At 31.3% G+C, this 24,738-nt stretch overlaps 1 protein-coding gene across 1 annotated transcript in view; it reads left to right on the top strand.

The window, feature by feature from the left end:
* Nucleotides 1–1,638: 1,638 nt before the first annotated feature.
* The window catches only part of LOC106679008 (forkhead box protein N3), a 339,867-nt gene continuing 316,767 nt past the window's right edge, over nt 1,639–24,738 (top strand). The window contains exon 1 of the mRNA XM_067050827.1: nt 1,639–1,660. The gene's annotated coding sequence lies outside the window, so the exon portion shown is untranslated. The remainder of the gene's footprint in view (nt 1,661–24,738) is intronic.

The following is a 24,738-nucleotide window of genomic DNA, read 5'->3' as shown; positions in this document are numbered from 1 at the left end:
AATAATTTTTCGTACTCTTCCTCCTTATCAAATATTTTTCAAATCAATTCCAACATGTTGGTAGATAAATTTTAGGCAAATAGATTTTTTTCCTTGTCTGTAAAAATTTTTTTGAGAGCAGTATTAAAAAAAATCAGAAGTGAGGGCTCGGCGAGCCCCCCCCCTTGGTGCTTCTAGGGTTAATCATGGTCATATGAATGAGTCTTTTGTAGTTAGTTGGAAGTTTAGACTGTTAGTCTAGTAAGTGTTAAATTAAATTAATTTTAATCCTCCAGTTTTGACACCATTCCTCAAGGGTGGGTTAACAAATTTAAAAAATAAATTAAAGCAGTGTTTTGGAGGAAACGCGCGTATAGAGTAAGACGAACGTACGTATTTCTTTCTATTTGATATTTGGTTTCTAAATTTTTAAAATTATTAAAGTGTAAACTAAAATCTAAATTTCACTCCGTTCGAATCGCAGAGAGAACAAGATATACTCAGGGAGTAGCCTCGATGTTCTGTGGCTGGTGGAAGAATGTCCTTTGTCTTTTCTCGCTCTAATCGGCTCTCATTTAGTTGCCGCCTCTTTACATTCGTTACTCTGTCACCAATGACCAAAGGACTTCCCTAATTCAATTAACCTAGTTTTTATATTTTCACTATTCAATTAACTAAATAAAATACATTTAGTTAGATACATTATTGTAAATTAAGTCGAAATTAAACAATAAAACACAGCAGTTTGAATCACACGCAAACCAAAACATTTCAAGGCCAAGTTTTATACCTTGATCCATGCAAAAAAATTCCCAAAAATGATGATTAGTTACTAACCAGTTTCTTGAGAAACTTTAACTTTTTGTTTAACATAATCTTTTAATGTCAAAATGATTATTACTTTATCAAAATCGATCTTTCATATCATCGAAACAGAAAACCTTGTGATTTGACTGTTTCTGTTAAAAATTATTTTACCTACTGACAATCGACCACCAAATAATAAAGTATGTCACAAAAAAATTTAAAGGGCAATCTTCCATAATTTAGGCAAATGGTATCAGAGAATCAGGTAAATTTAAAGTAGGAGAGTAGTAAAAAATAAATTCACAAGTTATTGTAGCCTAGAATTTCTTTTTTTACTCTCTCCTTGGTTTATCCAGTCCCTGATTTATTCCAAAAAATTTTGAATTATAAGTTGAATTTTCCTGGTTTTAGAATTTGACGCCTCACCTAGTCGTCAAAATAACTTCCCATATATTTTTTTTATTGACTAACTTTCTTCCCTAAATGTTTCGGAATACTTCTTCATAATCTCGTAATCTCTTTTCCTACATTAATAACTACAAATCTGTACATGGAGGTTCAGGTGCGCTATCCATTGTAAACAAGAACTATTACTAGACCAAAGGTTGTGCAAGAAGGTGATTTACTCAAAATTATGCTCAAACGCAAGATTTTCCCCTAAACACTCACAGCCAGATTTGAACTCCAGGTCCTTGGAGTTAGTAATATATTTAAATAAACTTCATTTTATCTGATAAAATTTTATTCAAAACACATTAATTAAAAGAGGACTTTTTTATTTTATTTATTGATTCCCATATTATATTTGGTTGCAGGTGAGAGAACTGGAAATGAATTTCACACACGGCTGTTTGTTATGAAGCTTCCATTGAAGGTAATGCAGATAAATGTTTTAAATTTGCATCAACTTAACAAAAAAAAAATGTTTTTTTTTTTATCATTACAAGACAAGTAAATTATTTATATTATTATAAACAGAGTAGAATTAGTAATGAGATGGTGGTCATCAACCATTATTTTAAAAACTGTTCATTCTTAGTTCTTCCCAAAGGACTTTAAAATGCAAGGTAATTCAGAATTTATTTCCAATTTATTATCTGAAGGAAATAATAAATTAGAAAAAAAAAAAGAGGAACTTGTGTATTCTTATTTCTTGTCACATTATACATTGTTTGTATCTTGTTTTTATTTAGCCCTGACGAAGCCCTGCAAAGTAGGGTTAATCGTTGGTTACCATTAATATAATAGTTTTTTTTCACCATTTTGTACCGCCACTCAGAGTATCTTCTTACTAAACAGTTTTATTTTTCTTCTTACTTAAAAATACTTCTTTAGATTACCTGAGATGTAATAACGATCTAAGTATCAGATAACGATCTATAGCATTGTTTTTAGGCCAAAAATAGACCATTATAACAAAATTTAATTCGTAATATTATGGTTGCAATCGGGATAGTTCGTCCGGTTTCGGTTTTTTCCGATTCGAATCTGTGTATTTTTCTTCTTTTTCTGTTTTTTTAATTCATAATTTTCTTTCATATTTTGTATTACATATTATTTAGTACTTATAACAGTAAGAAGATGTTATATACTTCGTATAATAATATTAAATGTACATTAGGAGACGATGTTTTTAAACATTCGTCATTCATGCTGTCGGATTTACACATCCGATTTTGTAAATTTATTTAATCACATTTTAGTGCCCCGTTAATTAAGTTTTTTTTTTTTTTGTTTTTTTTCGAACCCTCTAAAACAGAAATAAAAAGTGAATTATTAAGTGCATTACTGTGAAAAAAGAAAAGTGATTCGTGTTGTGTCTTACCTTTTACTACCTTTGGTATTTTAAGGTTACCTGTTATATTTAATTTTACATATGAGCTATCCGTTCAAGAAGCTATTTTGAGTCCGGAGGTGAGGGGCCTCCTCGTGTTGGTTAATTAAGACAACGTGAATCACATAGTAAAACACTACTTGTTCGACCACTAAAAGACACCTTTATTATACTTGCCAGTGTCCGTCGGAAGGACACGGTCAAATTTGTTTTACCACAACCTCATAGAGATCCAGAGCAAGGCGTGAGGAGAAGACGACGGCACCCTTGGACTGCACACATCAGTGGCGCATGCGACGACGAACAGCCATCACCACAGGACCGTGAGAGACAACCATTCTTTCTGTTTTACTTGCCCCTTCAAGGATTAAATTTGTACAGTTAATAAATTATATGATTACATTCAGTTCCAGAATGTCTCACAAATTATTTTATACAGAGAGAGAAATGCTTTATTTAGCCATGCTGCTCAAATACATTTGATTGCACAATACCCGACACACCAACCAACCCATGATAAGACATAACATACAACATGTTTATACAACATATTCACATGTTATAACAGTCACAATCAATATGATTCTTTTTTGTTTTAAAATGCCCGAATATTACCCAGAAATTTACAAAAAATAGTATTCACACGGCGCAGCGATGAAGCGAAAACATGAAAAGACAAATTTTTGTTATAAAGACCACCCTAACATACACATAAGCCTAATGAAGTTCCTGCCTCTTCAAGCCTAAATTCCCCTAGTTCTGCTATTTTTTTCCGCCCAGGAAAAAAAACAAAAACATTTTTATAAATTAAATACACTTGGCGGATGTGAGAAATATTTTTATTGCAGTCTCAGTGGCGCTTGAGATAATGTGAGATGTCTCACGAAAAGGGACGCTTACCCAGAGCTGCTAGAGTGGTGGAGGGGGCGAAGTATAGAAGGAAGAGACTGTGAACTACAGATTCCAAGATGGGAACCAGTCGCCCTCTAGCAGCTTGCAGACCCGAAAACAATTAACGTGAGAGAAATTCTCATGCAGCGACCAATGACGGGTTAAATCTTGTTCATGTATCTCCGACGAAAACTGGAATTTCAAATTTTGCTCGATCGCAATATTTACCCCTTACTGTATGTTTCATATATAGGTAAGTGAAAGTGAAAAAAAGGAAGAGGCCTTTAAAACGAAGTATTTGGGGGGACTGAGTATTTCAGAGAACTGGAAAACATGAAGCGAGCTAGTAATTAACGCTAGATAAACGTAGAGCAGTTAGTTAAAGTGAGTCAACATTAATTACGCTGAAGACTATCCTCCTTATGGAAATAGTGATTACTATACTAAGAAGGCTTCAACGTTTCTACTTGCATTAGCTAGGCTGCATCAACTGAGTTATTTCAGTCCTTCGATCATGTATGAAAATTATCTAAGAAACTTTGTTTTATATTTTTATAAAAATATGTGCGCGAACTGCATTCATAAAATACAATTCAAGTGATAAATTGCGGAGAATAAGATGGGATTCCTAAATGATTAATGAAAACTCAACTGGTACACTTACTCAACCTCCACTGGCTTAATACTAGTGACGTGGTCAGAGGACTGCGCTGGGATCTCGATGGTGCTCTACCCCTCATTCGCATGGATAAAGTGGGCTGCACAGGTCGAGAGTGTAAATATAGTATATAATAGGATAAATGTGATTAATGATTTGATTTTGTTGTTATTTTTGTCCAAGATATTACTTGTTTTGTCTTAATTTTAAAATTTTACTTTATATTACTGTATCATTAAATTTTACTTATTTACTTATATTTTCATGAACTTAGTTTGATTATGTTTATTTTATTTTTCTTCCGGTTTATATACATGTAGTGATTTTATTATTATTTATTTTTTTTTTAATTTAGGTATGAATATTACTTTTTTTTGTAATAATAATAATTTATAAGATTAGCACATAGATCAAGGTTTATTTAAAAAAAATATTTATATTAATAAACAACATAAGTATTTAAAAATTAAGGTGTACAGTCAGCGTATGATAAAAGAAAGAAATATTTCTCTTTTTATCACAAATTTTTCCCATTTTTACCAAACCTCAACATATTAAACTAAAGATCATGAATACAATTAAAAAACTATAACCTATACAATTAAAATTAGTAGATTGATTTACATTTCATTTATTGTGTAATATGTTTAGGTAAAAAAATTGAAATAAAAATTTGTATTATTTTTTATTTTTATTTTTATTAAGAAACATTAGTTTCTTAATGGCTAAATCCAGAATTTCAATCGCTCAGAACCTTTTCAGGACGAAACCGAACATTTTGAAAAAAAAAAATATGCTGTTTGCTAAATCGGATTTGGAAATTTTTACTACTCGGTCCCGGGGATTTTACTACTCCTGCTCTTCCTGGTTCTACGTAATATTGTTTACAACGCTGAACTCTTCCTGTTGTTTTGAGGGTAAGCTTGATGATAACTTATCTTTTTGTTTTTTAATAATTTCCTATGTAGCCTTTATTATTATTGGTAACATATGAATAACATAAGAAGTGACAGTTATTCTGATGTGGCCCATTAACCTTGAGCGCTGAAGACTGGCTGGGAGTAATCCTTGATTGTAATCTTTGATCTTAAATATTAGCAAGAGTAAATTTCCTAAAATGGTGTGAATTATGAATTTATTTTTATTTTTAATTCCTGGATCGAATTAATTATTTACACAATGACAGGCCAAAGTATCCAGATATTTTCTAAAATTTTCTCTATTATCAACTAGAAATAAAGAACTGTTATTTTTTATGGAGGAACTCTTTGATTTGCTAATACACAGTTTACCGATCAGTCTAACAGACAATAAGAAAATATATGAAAGACAATTTTTTGAGACAAGTATGAAATTAAATTCAATTTTTTCTTTTCTTTTTTTTTCTTCCCTTTACGACTCTTAGAGTTGACAATATCCAGCCAAGGTAAAATACAAACGATGTAGGATTCCCAGTGAGTCCAGAATAATGGTTTTCGCTATGATCTGAAACTGGTTCCTCTCAGCACCCATCTCTACCAAACAAATACTTGTTCCTCTAATTCCGAACCTAAGCCCTTTCTTCGAAAATGGTCTTTTGCCGAATTCCTCTGTATACTTTTCCAGTAAGTAAGGAATACATTTTGTATATATTTTGATCAGGCAGTCCCCATCTAATTTATGGAAGAGTAATTAAGATTGCTGGTAAGTTATATTGCTGAGATGAGATGATGATAATGTAGGGTCACAACTTTGGGTGTTTTGACCAGACCTTCCTCAAATTTTAAGCTATGAAGGAATTGGATCCAGTTCTCGGTATTATATCAGAAGGGATTTAGTTAGAAAAGTGATATTGAGAAAAACTTAATATATTCAAATATAATGAAATAACTGGTGAAAAGAGGGAGGCCGAAAATAATATAATAAGGTTAGTTGGTAAGTAAATATTGATTTGGGGGAAAAAGTAGGCTATAGGTGAAATGTAATGAGGGTCGTCATTTGGGTTGGTAGAAATGTTCTTACTTGTGTCTGTGGCTCGCCTGGTCGCCAGGTGGATGGTGTGTCGCTGCTGCTGAACGGAGGTGGCCATCCTCTACTGCTCCGTACCTCGCTCTATGCTGGAGGTACTTATCCAGACATACTTAATTCACCATGGTACCAAAAAGAAAAAGAAAGGCTCATGCCACCCTCCAGAGCACACCCCCACTCACCTCCGCCCTTTTGGTGTCTAATTATCACCTTATCCTCTAGGTGGTGCTGGATTCCATGGACATCATAGAGGCATATGGCGCCCCCCTCTAGTCTTTGTGACTGTACAGTCCAGAAATACAGAAACCATATATAAATGATACTCCTGTGGACTGAACATCGGGTTAGTAAGAAGATGAATGATACTCTCTTACTTGAGATGGGATACCTGTTCTAATAGGTTCAACTGCTGATTGGTGTGCCATTCTGAGTACCCCCATTGCCACACTCGCTGCCTGTTTAGTTGTACATCTCTAGGCTATGGCTGGTAACTGAGTTAGACCCAGCTTAGAGGTCCCTGGAGAGTCTTCACGTCCAAACAGTGCGGGATTACCCCTCCAATTAGCTGGTGGAGTGAGGCACAGAGTCAAATACATGTGTACAATCGAGTGATATCTACTCGCTAAGACCGTTTGGATTAATGACTGAATCCTATAGGTTGCATTGAACATGCTGGATTAATGCATGAGATTAGGATCTGTCTTATTTGCGAGTAACAATTGTATAACTGACCAGAGTTGTGTTAAGGAAGAAGGCTTATGTTAAAGCGATTTTAACGCTAATTAGTCCACCTGAGTTATGTTATGAACTTTTTAAAAAAAAATTTTTTATTTAAATACAAAAAATAAATGTTATTTTGTAATTTGAATTTGGTTGTGTAAAGTGTCGGGTTTTTTCTCACAGGTTTCGGGTGGGTTATACATGAGTGCCTATAAAGTTTTATAAGCTTTATCTATATAACTTTTGATAATCCTAGGAGCAGCAAAATATGTTTATTTATTAGTTTAATAATTTTAGACTCTTCAACCACTTATGCCTTTTTATTTTAGAAATAAAAATTATTTTCCTGCTGCCTATTTATTATTTTTTAATACTCCTATGTTAGTACTCCAAACTTCCTCTCGTTAAATATCGTATACACAGCAACCAGTCAGGATGTGTAGTATTGTTAAAGGTACCCCACATGATATACAATTCGGCGGTCCTTATAAGGTACTCATGTATTACAGTGTGTAGTTGTAAACTACTGAGGGTTCAATAATTTTAAGTTAATTGCCCTTTGTTTAAACCAAATTGACAGCCATTTAGCGAGTTTTTTCTCTCTGACCCAAGAAACTATTTCTCCTTTGATGAATAGATCAATTACCATCATTAATAGCTTTATTTGCCATAGACTCAGCAAGTTCATTCTCTTAGATGCCCCAGCGACCAAGTAGCCACAAAAATTGAACCACTTTAAAAATAAGTATATATTTAAATATTTAAGTTCTTTTGATTTTGTTATTGTACCGACAGGGTATAGCAACTTGAAATATTGTTCAGGGATGTGCTAAAGGGAAGGGAAATATGTTTTGAAGTCTATCTTGTCTAAAATCATTGTTTTTATGGTGCAAATAGGTGTGTAATTCTGTAGCATAATTAGACTGTCTTTCTTGTTTTCATCTCGAGGACTCAAGGCGAGGATTAAACAACATCCTACGGTGTGGGAGGGGGGGGAGGGGAGGTTAGGTTTTCATTATAGCAAATGGCAGCTCTGTCCCTGTTTTCAGTTTATTTAGGGCTGAGCTTGTTATTTTCTTCTCAGGAAAAAATAAACTTATAATAATTTTCGTTATATTCGCAAGTTAAAGGAAAGAATTATTGATTATATTAATTTAAAGAAAAAAAACAGGAATTAAAATCAGGAATAAGGAAATTTTGGTGCCTTTTTACACTTGTAATTAGGGACCTATGGGTTTTGTGCCACCCAACCAGTTGACCGTTGTACAAAGATTAGTGTATGCCTAGGATATAGACACATAGATATGGGATATAGATATGGTTTACAATACTCGATGAAAGTTATATTAGGCCAATATGTTAATTAAAGTGGTTTATTTCGTATATTGTCTTCTTCTTTAACTATTCGCTGGACGAAATGATTTACAAATCATGAATGGTGCGTAACGCAGAACAAACAGATTTCTGAACCTCTGTGGTGCATTGTAGCGTAACAAGTTAATGGACCACAAAGAGGTACCTCTTCCGGTCACCTAAGGGCTTCGGTAGCCAATTAACCTGCCAGCTACAGGTATGCTCTCTGCACAAATGTAACCTACACCTGATAAATCGCCATCCAGGTCATGCACACAAACTTTAAATATGTTAAAGGGCGCCATTAAGTGTTTTGTGTAAATGTTAAATGTTGTGAAATGTTTTGTTTATAAACATCGGTGTATGTTTAGTAAATAAGTAACAATATTAAAATATATTACTGTACAACATAAAAAAAAAAAAGTACCACAATAACAGACCTTTTTAGCTCTTTGGCTCTTTTACTATCATTATCTAGGTTTATGTGAAGGATAATATTAATTATCCTTGCAAATTAAATTATATCATGATTATCACGATATAATTTAATTTGCAAGGATAATATTAATTATCCTTGCAAATTAAATTATATCATGATTATCACGATATAATTTAATTTGCAAGGATAATATTAATTATCCAACTTTGTACAAGCTAGGTATCTGATTATATATTTTACTATATAAATTTAATAACAAATTTTAAATAACCAAATTTCGATGCAGGCTCAAGGATAAAACCTATTGAGACAGAAGCAATCACCGAGGCGCCATATTCTTGTTACTCCAGTCAATTGGGACTGGAATTTCAATATCAGCTTATTACCACTCCCATACTCCGCTAGGCCTGTTCGACGGAATCACGGAGTCTTCTCCGGAGACTAGAGAACATAGAGTAACCTGACGGTAAGGGGAGCCTCTGGAAATATTATGAAAGCAGGCCGAGCCAAGAGAACGTTCATCAGAAATTTCCTGGGCTGAATATACAATCAGATTCCTTGTTCGGAGATAGAGAGCGCTGTTGGGGCCGGATATTCTCACTGATAAGTATTTGTAACTGCTAAGTAATCACAGTTCAAAACAAAATTAGTTTTTACAGTTATATATAGTAGCCACGCCCTGAAATCATTTTAAAAAATATTCAAGAGACTTTCGTCGAAATGAAACTTCTTATTGAAAGATTATTGATTGACCGTGTGTATAGATGAATGGAATATGGTTCGGGTGCGGTAAAAAAAAACTCAAACAGTAGATAATTATACTATTTTATTGAACCAACGTTTCGCCCCACGTTGCAGGGCTTCGTCAGGGCTAAAAAAGATACAAACACTATAGTTATAAAAAGGAAAAAAGAAAAAACATAAGTGTAAAATAACAGGGGTATAAAATGAAAAGTAAGATATAATAAGAAAAATTAAAGGTTGTAAATAGTAAATGAAAAGGGTAATAGTAACAGATAGATAAGAGAAGAAATATTAAAGAAAGTACAAATAAAGAGATGAAAAAAAAATAAAAATACAAATCAAATGATGAGACAGAATGCATACCTATTTTGACGGCAGTCAAAGACAAAGTGACAGTTTGTATTGGGAGGAGTGGAGATGGCAGTTATGCCACAATAACGAAAATAATTTTTAAAGTAAACATATTAAAAAAGTATTTAAATTAGGTGAACAATAAATGGTAATATACATAATAAGAGGAGAAGAAATATTAATAAAAAAAAACAAAAAACAAAGGAAAAGTAAAGTATAAAATAATGGGACACAATGTGTGTAAGTGATTAAGAAACAAAATATACCAAATGAGCGGGGATAGAGAAAAGTGTAAAATATAATAGAAAATTAATAATAAAGTAATTAATATAAGTACATTTTTTTTAGCCCTGACGAAGCCCTGGAACGTGGGGCGAAACGTTGGCTCAATAAAATATTACAATTATCTACTATTTGAGTTTTTTTTACCGCACCCGAAACTTCTTATGTTCTAGCACTTGAATTTTAATACTTTCCTTACTATATATTCAATTTATATCGTTAAGCGAAAGTGGAAAGTTCTGAGTACACTATATTTATATATTTATAAAACATATTCCTTATACATCTTCTCATTCATTTTTTTTTCTGACCCTGGCCTTATTTACTTTAATTTGGGCAGTAAATAGAACCACTGAATACCAATCTATACTAAGCAGAACGGAATCTCATTCAGAACGTAATCAAATCCGTACCAAAAGTGTGTAAATTAGGCACTTGGAACTTGCCAATTACATTGTAAGTAAATTCACTTAGTGTGAGTGCTTCAGGAGAGGAAATTGACTTTTAGAATTGTAAATTGCTTCATTGACTCCTCTAGGTAGGTCAGTCGGACACTCTTTTGTTTCCAGGCGCCTTCCAGGCTCATAAAGAAGTATTAGAGTATAGAATTAATTGACCAGTGGTCGTGCAGAAATGCGATCATATTCATCGCGTTCTAGTATTCAAGTTCTCATCCCTAAATCTACAATTTTTTGAATTTTGATTATATATTCGCTGAGTCATAACAGTAATATATAGCCCATTTTTGGAGAGTTTTTTATTTTTTGCTAACGTTCCCCAGCGCACCTAACGCTGAAATTTCCAATGTAACGGGATACTTATTATTTTTTATTTAATATCCTTATTGAAATTTACAACTGTATATTATATAATACATTCAGTAAATTTGATCTTAGCTAAAATGGACTGTTAGAAGCCTGTAGAGAAACTATCCATTGGTAGCACTCTTATGACATTTTAGATTAGCAGGTCTCGTGGCCATCTTTTTTTCAGGCGCCTTGGAGGTTTATCAGGAATGGAAGAGGATGCAAGGTTAGAAACTAGGGGGGTTTGAGTGGTTAGGGAATTTATAATGGAAGGATTGATATCTGGTTTGGGCTAGATCGGTTACATAGGGAACATTAAGGTTTTTATTTATGATTTTATTTGTGACAAAGTAAGGAGCATCGACTTATTATTATAATTGTTTTTACGGATTCTGATATGCGACGGAGTTGGGCGATTTTGGAGTCTATGAGTTTTCAAAAATCGTCGAAAACTGAGGCCGACATAAATTTTTCGTGAATCTGGTTTACTATCAGATATCAGCTTCATTTTTATAGACATTAAATCAAAATGAGAGCTATTGGACAGGGCCAAGACCCGACTGCTATATTGTGGCCTCAACTTGTTATTAAAAAATGAAGAGATATCACTGAGTAATTTGTGCTATCAAACTTGAAAATTTGTCAAACCGTGTGCTAAAAAAACCGTCATAACCAAGGAACAGGCTCATGAAATTACCTTCCTTGTGACTAAATTTGCAACTATTGTTGTTGTTGATTGTTGCTTAAAGGCGTAAAACACTCTGGTCATCAACGCCTATGGCATGATAAAAGTAAAAAAAATGAATAAAAAATAAAAATCGAAGAGGAGTTATAATTTATAAAGAAGGCGGTGTGCTTTTAAAATTCAAACACTAATGTAATTTTAGCTTCCTCATCTGTGAGAGCTTCTGATAAATTTGGGGTTAGTCCTGTTCTGTTTATTATTGGCAAATAGTGAGTACATTATTCAAAAATATGTCTAATCGTATTTGAAAAAAATTATAATCAAGCATAGTCTGTATAACAGAGATCTGACTCAAGAAACAATATAGAAGAGGGTCGTGACGACAATGCTCTGTACTCTTACGTTCCCGTCTTAATATCGTAATCTAGCTAAGAATCATATAAGAGAAATAAAGTTAAAAAATTTGCTATAAAAATAAGGATAATTATTTTTGAATATACACAAGTATTCTAACCTACAATAAAACTGATTTTATAATTTGGAATGGGCAATATCAGAAATTTTCAATACATTTCAGTATTTTTTTAAATTTATTTTATTGAAGAGAATTAATACAATCTGTCCTAAATTAAGGGCATCGACTTGTTCAAATATTCATTTATACAATATACAGAAAGAAAATAATGAAAGAAAAAACAGAAAGAAGAGAAAAAGGAAAACAAAATATAAATTATAATACTACTCACTAAATTAATAGTAACGTAATTTAATTTTAAATAATATTAAAGAAAAAATAAATAAAAGAAAATACTATCATGATTTGTATAAATAAAAATATGAATCTATATAATAAATAAAATAAATGAAATAATAAAAAAAAAATATGTACAAGACAAAGAAAATTAAATTTAATTAACAATAAAATAAATACATATTCATACCTATATACAATATTTACCATTATGCTTGGAGTTTTCTGAGCCAAGCCTTGCACCTCCGTGTGGAAGAGTACGTATAGTAGGGCTCCAAGAGAACCAAGCGCATCTCTCCCAGCCGCGTCACAGGTATTGGAAGCCAGTGGAGACTGAGGGAGAGCGTTTCAGCCGCATACACTCATTACTTCAGTGGAGAAGGCAGAACTCATTAATTCACAAAAGGTCTCAGTGTCAATGCCATTTCAACCTTCGGAGGGAATTGTAGGGAAAGTTTGGGCTGGATTGTGCAAAAGGATTAGGATATTGAGTAAGGTTCTGATGGAAAATGGAAAATTTGGATAGAATAACGTCTAGGAAATAAGGGATGTTGAGAACATGATGTAAGGATTTTTCGTTACGTAATATGAAGCTTTGACTATTGTTCGAAGGACTTTAAATTGAAAGGGCTGGATACGCCTAATATTCAAAAAAATTTTCTGTCCTCTACAGTTCAAATCCGTAGGTCAGATTGTTTCTTTTGAATTGTTCTACTGCCGTGAAAATTTTATTTGTACATTGCTATTGAATAATGATTTCTTTTAATAGGTACAATGGATCAAACGTGTATCGCGGATCACTGCAGAGGAGAGAGAGTGAAACAGGGACAATATCATATTGAATGAATAGGTAAATTGTAGTATGTCTGTGAGCGAACAGAAGAATGATGGGAAAAATATATATAAGAAAAAATTAAATAAATTATCAAATAGGAAAAAAAATAAATTTATTCTATGTAGTATATAGATGATTATTGTTTCAATTAGGAAATGGTAGGCGAAAAAATTGTTTTTGTGTCATGTTAATATATGTATTTTATTTATTCCGTCATGGATTGATGTGTACACGCCGTGTATTGTTTCAACCCAAGCTATTTTGGAAGCAATGTCAAATAAAGGATTCCTAACTGTCATGTAGATCTATATTTTACTATTGAATTTACTTTTAGATATAAGTAGAATCCATTATCCATGGAGGATTAAGAAAAATTCCAACAAATCCCATCAAATCACCTTTACCCTTCGTCGTAAACCTACTGACTGCCCAACAGTTTCATTTAATGATGTTACTCTTACCCCTGTCGAACAGATCCGCTACCTTGGACTACATTTGGACAAGCGATTAACCTGGAATCCTCACACCAGACTGAAAAGACAGGAAACTGCACGTCGATTTTGACTATTACAGCACTTACTAGACAAACGGTCTAAACTTCCAACACATTACAAAAGACTGATCTACATGACTTTAATAAGGCCAATCTGGACATATGAAGTTGAGCTTTGGAGCTCCCCTAAACCTTCTAATTCCTCTCGTATTCAATCCTTACAATACAAAATCCTTCGTAAAATCCTTAATGCTCCTTACTTTGTCACAAATAAAATCATACATAAAAACCTTAATGTTCCCTATGTAACCGATCTAGCCCGAACCAGATATCACTCCTTCCATTATAAACTCTCTAACCACTCAAACCCCCTAGTTTCTAATCTTGCATCCTCTTACATTTCTGACAATCCTCCGAGGCTCCTGAAAAGAAGATGACCACGAGACCAGCTAATGTAAAATGTCATTAGAGTGCTACCAATGGGTAGTTTCTCTACACGCCTGTAACACTCCAATTTAACTTAGATCAGATTTACTAAATATATTATAATGTACAGTTGTAAATATCAATAAATAAATATTAAAAAAAAGATATAGTTCATACTATTAAAAAAAAAAAATAATAAATGGGATCTATGAAACATAAAAATTGCTTGAAGTTTTTAAACTTGTGTAATTTAAGTAACAGTAATTACTCGAATTTATTACAAAATCATTTAAAAATTTATTAAACCAAAATTCCACCATGTTACGTGTAAAGTATTTTAACGTAAAATGAAAATGAGTTAACCTTTAAAAGGCAAAGTTAACCGCTTTGATGGGATATTGGGTGAAAGCTTAAGATTTCTAGGCCAGATAATGCGAAATGGCGTCCGGAGAATGCGAGTGCTGACACCTTGCTTAAGGCTTTGCTGTATATAGTTCAACCCACCCTTGGGATTTATCAATAACCTATCCTTTTTTAGCGTTATTCTCAATATTTATCATGAATAATATTTTTTCTTCTTTTATCCTCGAATTGCCGTACCAAATTTCTTATCTATATACCTATATTAAAGGGAATGTTTGAATCATTGTCCATTAATACTTTTGAATTACTGGACCGATTTACGTGTTTTTTTCAAAATGTTCCCTTCCGCGATGGGTAGGTTTAAATATACTAAATAAAAGAATTCTCAGGTTGAAAAAAAAAATTGTTAAAAAATAAGTTTTTTTGTTATATTTTTATTGAGATTTACAACTGTACATAATAACATATCCAGTAAATTTCATGTAAGACCATAATGACATTTAGAGAAACTAAGCGTTGATAGCACTCTAACAACGTTTTTACTTCAGAAGGTCTCGTGGCCTCTTCTTTTCAGGCGCCTCAGAGGATTATCATAGATGGAAGAGGAAGAAAATTTATGAATAAGAGTGGTTTGGGTGTTTGTAATAGAAGGATTGATGTCAGGTTAGGGCTGGAGCCGTTACATATGGAACATTAAGGTTTTTATGGATGATTTTATTTGTGAGAAAGTAAGGAGCATTGAAGATTTTCTGGATGATTTTGGATTGTAAAGATTGGATACGAGAGGAATTCGAAGGTTTAAAGGAGTCCCAAAGCTCAACTCCGTATGTCCAGATAGACCTTATTATAGTCAAGTAGGTCAGTCTTTTGAAATGGATTAGTCTTAAAAAAAAAAAAGTTATGAACAAAATTAAACGTTCTTGGTGTGTGGCTCAGAAAGAAAAATTTTAATTCTCGGTTATTATGTACCTATCGATTAGTTTCCTTCAGAAGGTTAAGAAAAAAATATCACTGATTCTATTAAACGATATTATATTCACAAAAAAATATAAATATATAAAAACATTATGTGGTTTGGAATAAAGTATGTCGAAAAAATATTTTTTAGGAAAAATCAAATCACAGACTCCTAAATACCATTTTACAATGATTTTTTTTTTAAATTTATTTAATGTAATTTACAACTGTACAAAATAATACAACAGGTAAATATGTTGTATGTTTCATATACACTTGAAAATCTTGGGAAGGAACCAATTGGTGGTATTTCAAACATTAATTTAAATTAGAAGGTCCCATGGCCATCACCTTTTCAGACGCCTCGGAGGATTATCAGGGATTGTTAAGGATGAAAGATTAAGAATTAATGGGTTAGGATGGCTAAGGAGTTTGGAATGAAAAGACACATATCTGTTTTGGGTCAAATCTGCAACGAATGGGATGTTAAGGTCTTTGTGAATGAGTTTATTTGTAACGTAATAAGGAGCATCAAGGATTTTACGTAGGATTTTGGATTGTAACGATTGGATGCGGGAAGAATTTGATGGGTTGGTGGAGCCCCAGAGCACAATTCCGTATGTCCAAATTGGTCTGATTATCGTAGTGTATACTAATTTTTTGTAGTGAGTGGGAAGTTTAGAGCGTTTGTCAAGTGTTGTAGCAATCGGAATCTACGAGCAGTTTCTTGTCGTTTCAGTCTTGTGTGTGGATTCCAAGTAAGGCTCTTGTCAAGATCGAGTCTTAAGTATCAAATATGTTCAACAGGCGTTAGTGGAGTATTTAAAAAGGATACTGTAGGACAGGAGGGCAGAGGTTTACGGCGGAGAGTAAAGGTGATCTGGTGGTAATTATCAGGATTTATTTTGATTCTCCAGTTTTTACACCATTCTGCAATAGATATTATGTGTGCCTGTAGTGTTTCTGATTCATTAGTTGGGTCGTTCAATGAAATTTAAAATTTAATGAAAGTTTTCACCTTGGTTTATTTAGAGAGTTATTAATTTTTTTTTTCTTCCCTGCCTTTTATGGAATTCATACGTTATTAGAACTGTCAGAAAGCAGAATGTCAGCACTTTTGGCCGACATTATTAAATGTTAGATTTATTCGATAACACTACAATACTCATTTAATAAAAGAGAAGCCGCTAAGATCATAAGCTTGGAGTTTATGATTTTACTTAAAATACAACAGAGCAGAAATGGAAACAAATAGCTCGAGTTAAAACTAATAATTAAAATTTCCATGGATACGACCCTTAATTAAGAATGAACCATTGATAAATAAATATCGAATCAATGCCAATTTTAGCTATAAGTTTCAGCAATTAATTACAACTTTTGTCAGTGCAAAAATAATTAAATTAATTCAGGAAAAATATAACGTATCGAAGAATTTCAAATTAGTTTTCGAAAAAAAGTTTTAATGAAACTGAAATTACAAAATTTTAAAGTTTTAAAAAATTTTCTTGAAATGTACCTTAAATTTCGTTATTTAAAATCATTAACCATCTCACCGTTTTACCTTTAATGAGGAATGGATATAGTGAATAAAAAAAAAAAAAAAAATACCATAATTAGTAAAAGGTAAGATTCAACACAAATTACTTTTCTTTTCACAGTAATGCACTTATTGATTCACTTTTATTTCTGTTTTAGAGGGATCGGAAAAAAAAGTGAATAAAAAAAAAAAATTGTTTTTTAAGATATAATACGCATCTTCGGAAATAAGAATAGTGACATAGCCTTATATCTTGTTGGAAAACTAAAGATTTTAGAATAAAAAATGATATATAAAGTTGTAGAAGGATATGACTGCGGGAAGAAACATAATTAAATTAAAATAATGAAAAAACTAGATACAAGAACACAATCTGAATAAAAAGACTGGTTTATTGACGGGATCCGTCCACATGCCCAAATGCTCTCAGTTTGCTGAAATCGCTATGTCATTGGTATTGGCTGGCCGTATCTTATATGCATGCATCCTTTTTGTCGTATGTATTTTTACTATTTTATTGATGCGTTCTTACTGCATATTTTATTATATCATATTTAGAATTGATTTTGGATTTATACTTATAGAATACAAACATATTAAAAACGTTTATATAAAGAAAATATATTGATTTATAAGAAAAAAAAATCTATAGTGAAAATAAAACGATTCATAAGCCTAGTTGCTTACACGTCCATGGGTATAATAAAACATGTTTTGTTTTCTTTTGTTGATATAAGAGTATGGGAGAGATATAAAGATATGGACAACAGCATGGTTTCCAGACCGCTGAATTTAGCGTGTTATGGTGTGGTTGAATTGAGCTTTCGGATCCTAGCTGGGTCGGTGAAAGTTTATTCCACAGGGAGTTTATTCCTAGAAATGATTCATGAAGTTCCTACTCTGGGTCTGTAAGGTCCTCAATGAAATTAGTCCTAGAGCTGAGGGAGTTGAGGCACAGGTCTAAACAGCAGTGACGCCGGTTCAAATCCGGCCTGTGGTCGACTTTTATAACTGTGGCGGTCCCATGAAATAAAAACTTGACTCCCAGAATGGTTTTGAATAGAGCGGTACTCTATTGATAACCTCCTCCCCTCTCTCCTCCAAGTATGTCAGAAAGACCAGGACAGGGGTCATTTAAAAAAAAAAAAAGGTCCGAAATAGAGGAATAGAGCTTTAAAACAAGCATATGAAGTCATTGAAAAACACAGAGAGTATTAAAACTGTGAATTTCTTTCACAAAGGTCTCTTCATAAATTACAAATCTTTGCCAATATTGTGCATAATATTTCAGCTACAATGACCACACTAAATTTATCTAGCTTCTTTATTCAAACTAAATTTATTGAGACAGCTTTTCATCTCTGGCTAAGATTCTATTTGATCTGAAGTAAACTAGTCACTTGGAGAGCTGTAAATAAAACAGATTAAGTTCCTTATTTACTTTTGAAATTTATTCTGTTTGTCTATGACTAGCAAAACTCACTGTATTCATTTTTTTAAGAATCAAAATTGCAATAAATTCTGATTCTTCAAAACCTAATCTACAGGTTAAAATTAGAGAACTATGGAATACTGCTTCAACTCTGTTTTTGTGCGATCTCCATTTCTTCATTATTTAAAGATTTTTTTATTCGATTAATTGATTACGTTATCTATTCATTAAGAGGAAGCTGCATCATCAACTTAAAGGCCTATATTATTATTTTTTATTTTCACAAAATAAGCGTAATAAGATTTATTAATAATATAGAATCATAGGGTGAAAAAATGATTCTGTATTGCTAGACATCATAACTGATGACAGAAATAAATCTTTCCCTTAGACTATGCTCAGACTGGCAAAAAGTTATGTACAGTCAATAACAATACAATAGGTATGTGTCCTCATGTACAAGGAACCCTATGCTTGAAACTCAGCCCATTAAATATACACCTGAAAATAATTTTAAAACACTAGTATTGTATAATTCAAATATTTCCCGGGTTTCATAGTTGGAGGATGTTACCTGAATTAATTATAATTTATCTAAAATAAAACTAAGTATAGTAAACAAAATGAAAATAAAACCTCTATTCTTGTAATAACTATAAAAAATTTATTATATTTGTTTTGCTAAATTGGTTTACAAGAGAGTTGTTGAATTTTAATTATTTTGACTATTGATAAGACTAAGTTTACATGGAATAATAGAAGGTATTATGAGTTACAAGGTGTGATGTTCTATTCGATGTTACGATGGAAGACGGGTTTCTCTCATTTCCTCTCTCATCTTGCCGCTGTCCCTCTTGCCTAGATCTAGTCGCTCATGTTGGGTTGTAATGCAGTAGCAAAAGTGGTGATGCTCTTTGATATTGTGCTTGCTCTTTCACCTGCACAGGCTAATATATCCACAAACTCTACACTTCTATGTATTTGCCAGTAGAGGACAGCATCTCAGTCCTATTAAAAAAAACTGAAGGGGCTTCCTCAAACAAATACCTACCACATTGAACGCGGAAACACGTCTCTGGGGGTCCTAAAACAAATACTAATTACCTAATTAATTTTTTTTATTGATTTTTTCCCCTCCTAAATGATGTATCCTGACTAAAAAGTTATAGTTTAACAAATTAAAAAGCATCAAATTTACGTTATATAAGTAGTTAAAGCTTAATAATACATCACATTTTTTTTTTTATTTTAGTCAAATCTAATATACTATATACTGAACTTAACACGGAAAGGCCTAAAACCATTACTATGGGCCGGTTGCACCAATCTCTGGTAAAACTAAGATTTGTTTAAATTAGATTTTAAATTATATTCTCACTTTGTAATTATATGTAACTTTCTCACTTTGTAACTTTGTAAATATGTCAATAGTAATGTACTAACTTTGTAAATTCAGTGTAAATGACCCTAGTGTTCGAAACACTTAAATAAATAAATTAGATTTTTCCAAAATTTTAATAAAAGTTCGGTAACTTACTGACTTGTTGTTGGTTTACAGTTATGTTAATTAAGTTACCAAGGTTACCAGAAGCTGAGATAACTGTTGTAGATCTTGCTAGTGTTTTCAAAATTCAAATCAAATGTTTGTTGAACTTCATAATTATTATTTTTCTATCAAAGTTATCTGTTTTTTATATATTCATGCATTGATCCGAGAGCTCATTTACGTCATCTTTGCCATGATATGTCAATTAATTATAAATGTTAATTATATTTTTATTAAATGTAGTATAAATAATATGCATATAATAAATTATTATATATTGTTAAATAGAAATACTCCAATATGAAAATGATAAATTAACTAGCTAAACCTGACCCTGATCGAATTTGTTACAATTCTACAATGTTGTTTAATGAGTGTCGTCAGACTTGTACGCTACTACTATTTACAAATAGCAATATATTTATTTATTACCATCCAAACAATTGTGATTGATAAGTTGTATTACATATGCGCTACAATATATAAAATAAATTATATGTATGGCCAAGTTCATTGTATTATAATCTTTTGTGTAAATACGTAAGAAACCAGTCGTTCCAATTAAGACCCACTTGTAAAGTTCGAAAAGTGTAAAAATTATTTTTGGTAATTGTATATTTTTTTTTTAGATTTTCTATAAGATTTTGGATTTGACTTTGTGGAGTTATATCAGAAATATTTTTTCTTTAGTGTGTAGTATTATACCTTGGTATATACATTCAGAGATCGGTATTAGATATTGGTAAACATATTAATGTCATATTTACTTTGATATTCGATTAAATTATAACAAAATAATAAAATGTAAAAAAAAAAATAACAAAATTATTTTTTTTAGCTAATATTTGATTTCTTATAGATATTAAACCTATTCTACACCATTATATTTCTTGAATAAAAATATGAAAATGATAAAGATATGAAATATTTTAAAATTAGCTAAACCTGAAACTAGATCGAATTTGGACCGATTCACGATACTCATTAAATAATATGAGTATCGTGAGACTTGTGCATAAAAACTATTCACAGATAGTTGATATATTATATTATTAAATTTATTAAAATATATTAATTTATTAAAATTGTGATAGATAAGTTGTATTGCATATAGTATCTAGAATAAGCTATATGTATTGGCATTCCCTCGTAAGTACGTTGCATTACAATATTTTGCGAAAATGCAAAAGAAACCAGTTGTTGGCCCTCTAATAAAGTTCGGAAACAGTAAAAATTATTTTTAGTAATCGTAAATTTTTGAGTTACATAGATTTCTAATCGATACTTGTTTCACTAAGATACACTTAGGAGTTATGGGTGATAATTTCTATAATTCATTAAACAATGAAATACATTAGGTAATTAGTATGAATTGTAGAACCATCAAACGTGTTAAGTGTGTTAGAAACTATAAATTTTTAAAATTATTTCCAGATGTTTGTTTTATCGAATGGGCTTTATTTATGTTCCACTATAAATGATTGGCCGTGGCGACCACTGTTATTTTTGTGAACACAGCCCGTGAATTGATGGACGCTCAGCGGAGATATCTCGTTTTAGATTTCTATTATTGCATTGCCTGTTTCTGAAATAATTGCATAGTTGATGAGCCCTTGGGTTATGTAATACTTTGGACCAAGGAGTGGAGGGGGTAGCCCTTCGGTTCAGGTTCGAACGTGTTATCCCCTCAGGCACAACCCTCCCGATATTTGTCCTTTGTGATTCTTTTTTTTAGCAGTAAAGTGTTCGTAAATGTATTTTTAATATTGGTAAATGATCGTTAATCCCAGTTGACAAATGTTGGACTACAATTCAAGCAGCCATCCATATACGAGCATCACCATAAATTTTATTGGTAATTATTATTTTCAACATTATTTATTTAATTCATTCATCATGACCATATGAGAGTATTTTTATTTTAAATTTATAATAATTAAAAATCAGCTTACTTTTTAAAAATTAATTTAATTTATTAAGTGTTTTTTAAAAAGAATTTTTTAAAAAATATTTTATGTTATCCAAAATAGTTCCAGCTTATTCAATTACTATTTTTTTACTACTTTTTTCTTTTATTACGTCTCATAAAACAGTTGAATAAAATTTTCTTTTTGACCATTTGTATGAATGAATGAGTTTAATTATAAAAAGAAATACAAAAAATGGATCAAATTAAATAATTAAGGACATACAGACAATGGACAAAACATCAGTCCGTCGGAGCCTGTATCCAATTTTAACTAAAACAAGTAAATAACAAAACATAAAAAAAAAGTTATATGCTTCAAAAAATCAGTCAGTAATTTAAAAAATAATGTATTTACGAGACAGAACAATAATATCAAACTTGTAACAAACTGTGCTATGGTATTGACCCCTCACATCTTAACCAACTGAACTCTTTCCACTGTTTATATTTGAACAGTATAGTTTAATTTTAGTTTTGTTAAAATTTTAATGGTAATAGTCAAAATTTTAATTCTTAATGCCTCATAGGTTTTTAATTTTTTTTTTTCAAAATTCAACTTAAAAATATTATTTGGTACATTAATACTAAAATAAGACTCAACTCTATAAATATTTTGTTCATTTTGATTGGTTTAAATGAATTTGACTATCTTTTGTACGGATATTTCATGGACTATGTTACCAATAATTGTGGTACATTTTTGTGAAGTTTTTTATTACAGAAAACACAAAAGAAAAAAAAGATTTTTTAAAAAAAATATTAGTAGACAATGGTGAAACTTTCCATTTGGAAATCTTCCTGGATATTTTTTTTTTTTGACGTGACAACGTCTTATAAATCATTTTGCGGGATGCCATGTTAGAAAAAGTGTCCCGTAACCGAAATTGACTTCGTTTAACATATGGATATTATATCATATGTATAAAAATTAATTAATGTATAACCAAGCAAAAATAAATATCTGAATTCAATATGTGAACTGGTTTATTATTTCAAATATATAACATTGGATTGATTTTAATTTATATTTATGTAATATTAGCATAGAGTATACGTTGTCACGGAAATATGTCGCCTATACGGGCACGGTTTTTTTTTTATTTATTTAATGTAATTTTCAACAATACAAAATAATAAATACAATAAGTAAATATGTGGAATGTTTTATTTACACTTGAAAATCTTGAGAACAAACCAGCAATTGCTGCAAGCATTAATTTAAATTAGAAGGTTGTTAAGGATGAGAGATTAAAAACTTATGAGTTAAGTGGGTAAGGAGTTTGGAATGAAAAGACGTATCTCTGCTTTGGGCCAAATCTGCAACGAATGGGATGTTAAGGTCTTTGTGGATGAGTTTATTTATAACATAATAAGGAGTATTAAGGATTTTACGTAGGCTTTTGGATTGTAAGGCTTGGATGTGGGAGGAATTTGATGATTTGGTGGAGCCCCAGAGCTCAATTCCATATGTCCACATTGGTCTGATTATATGTCTAATAGTGTATAATAATTTTTTGTAGTGAATGGGAAGTTTAGAGCGTTTATCAAGGAGGTGTTGTAGCAATTGAAATCCACGAGCAGTTTCTTGTCGTTTCAGTCTAGTATTTGGATTCCGAGTAAGTCTCTTGTCACGATTCCAGAATATTTAAATATAGTTCTCCAAATTTGAGGCCTCAGTTATAAATGTAATACGTTTTTATGGGTTCAACTGAATTTTACTTTCTTTTTTTAAGGAGGATACCTATCACGAGGATCATGTTCCAGTATCCAGTAAATATATTAGCCAGTAATAAAAACCTTTCAGGAATTTTTTTGTATAAAAGTTATAAAAGAAAGATGATTATCTTCGATGATTATATTTCAATAACTGAAGAAAGATGATTGTCTCTCTTTTATATCTTTTCGGTTATTGGTCTTGCTTGTATAGATTAAAATGTTACTTTCAATTTATAATCTAACTCAAAAGTATATTAAAACTATAAATAAGTTGACGAATATCAAATATAATTTTCACTCTTTCCAAACTTTACTAATGGGCCTTAATTGAAACTACTGGGTTCTTATGTATTTTGGCAAAAAGTTAATATATCGTACTTACAAGGAAATAATATAGCTAATTTTAGATATTATAGGATGTATGTAATACAACTTCTAGCTAGCTTACGATTTAGCTAGTTTAAAAATATTTTATTGGAGTTCTACTCCAGTTTGAATAGATTCTTCACATGTCTGTATCATGCCATTATATAACTACTATCAAATTTACTTTTGTATGTATTTTAATACAATCATCGATATCAATAATTAAATTTAAAAATATATATTTTTCTTATATTAATAATTTTCGTTTTGGAGAATTTTTATTAAAAAAGTATACTAATTTATAATAGGCTTATTACATATAAGAAATTAAAAATTAGTTAAAAAAAAAATAATTTTGTTGTTATCTCCGAACTTTACTAGTAGATCATAATCTGACTGTACGTAACTGTTACGTTACGTAATTTTCGTAAAATGTTGTTATATAGTTTAAGTAGGAGACAATTACTATACATATAACTATTTTAGATATTATAAGATATGTATAATTCATTTATCGTTCACAATTCTTCAGACGGTTAAAAAAATAAATATATTGCATTCTGGAAATAGTTCTCGTGTATGTACCTGATGACACTCACTAAACGACATTGTAGAATTGTCCCAAATTCGAACTAGTTTCAGGTTTTGCTAGTATATAAATGCTTCATATATTTATCATTTTCATATCGGAGTGTTTTTATTCAAAAATGATAATAATTAAGAATAGGCTTAATATGTATAAGAAATTTAATATTAGTTTAAAAAAAAATATTAGTTTTCATATTTTG

The sequence above is a fragment of the Halyomorpha halys genome, unplaced genomic scaffold (genome assembly GCF_000696795.3).
Source record: "Halyomorpha halys isolate HHAL.00 unplaced genomic scaffold, Hhal_1.1 Scaffold172.1, whole genome shotgun sequence".
NCBI classification, from domain to species: Eukaryota; Metazoa; Arthropoda; class Insecta; order Hemiptera; family Pentatomidae; genus Halyomorpha; species Halyomorpha halys.
The sequence above is the reverse complement of the archived record's forward strand: the minus strand, read 5'-3'. Positions and strand labels throughout refer to the sequence as shown.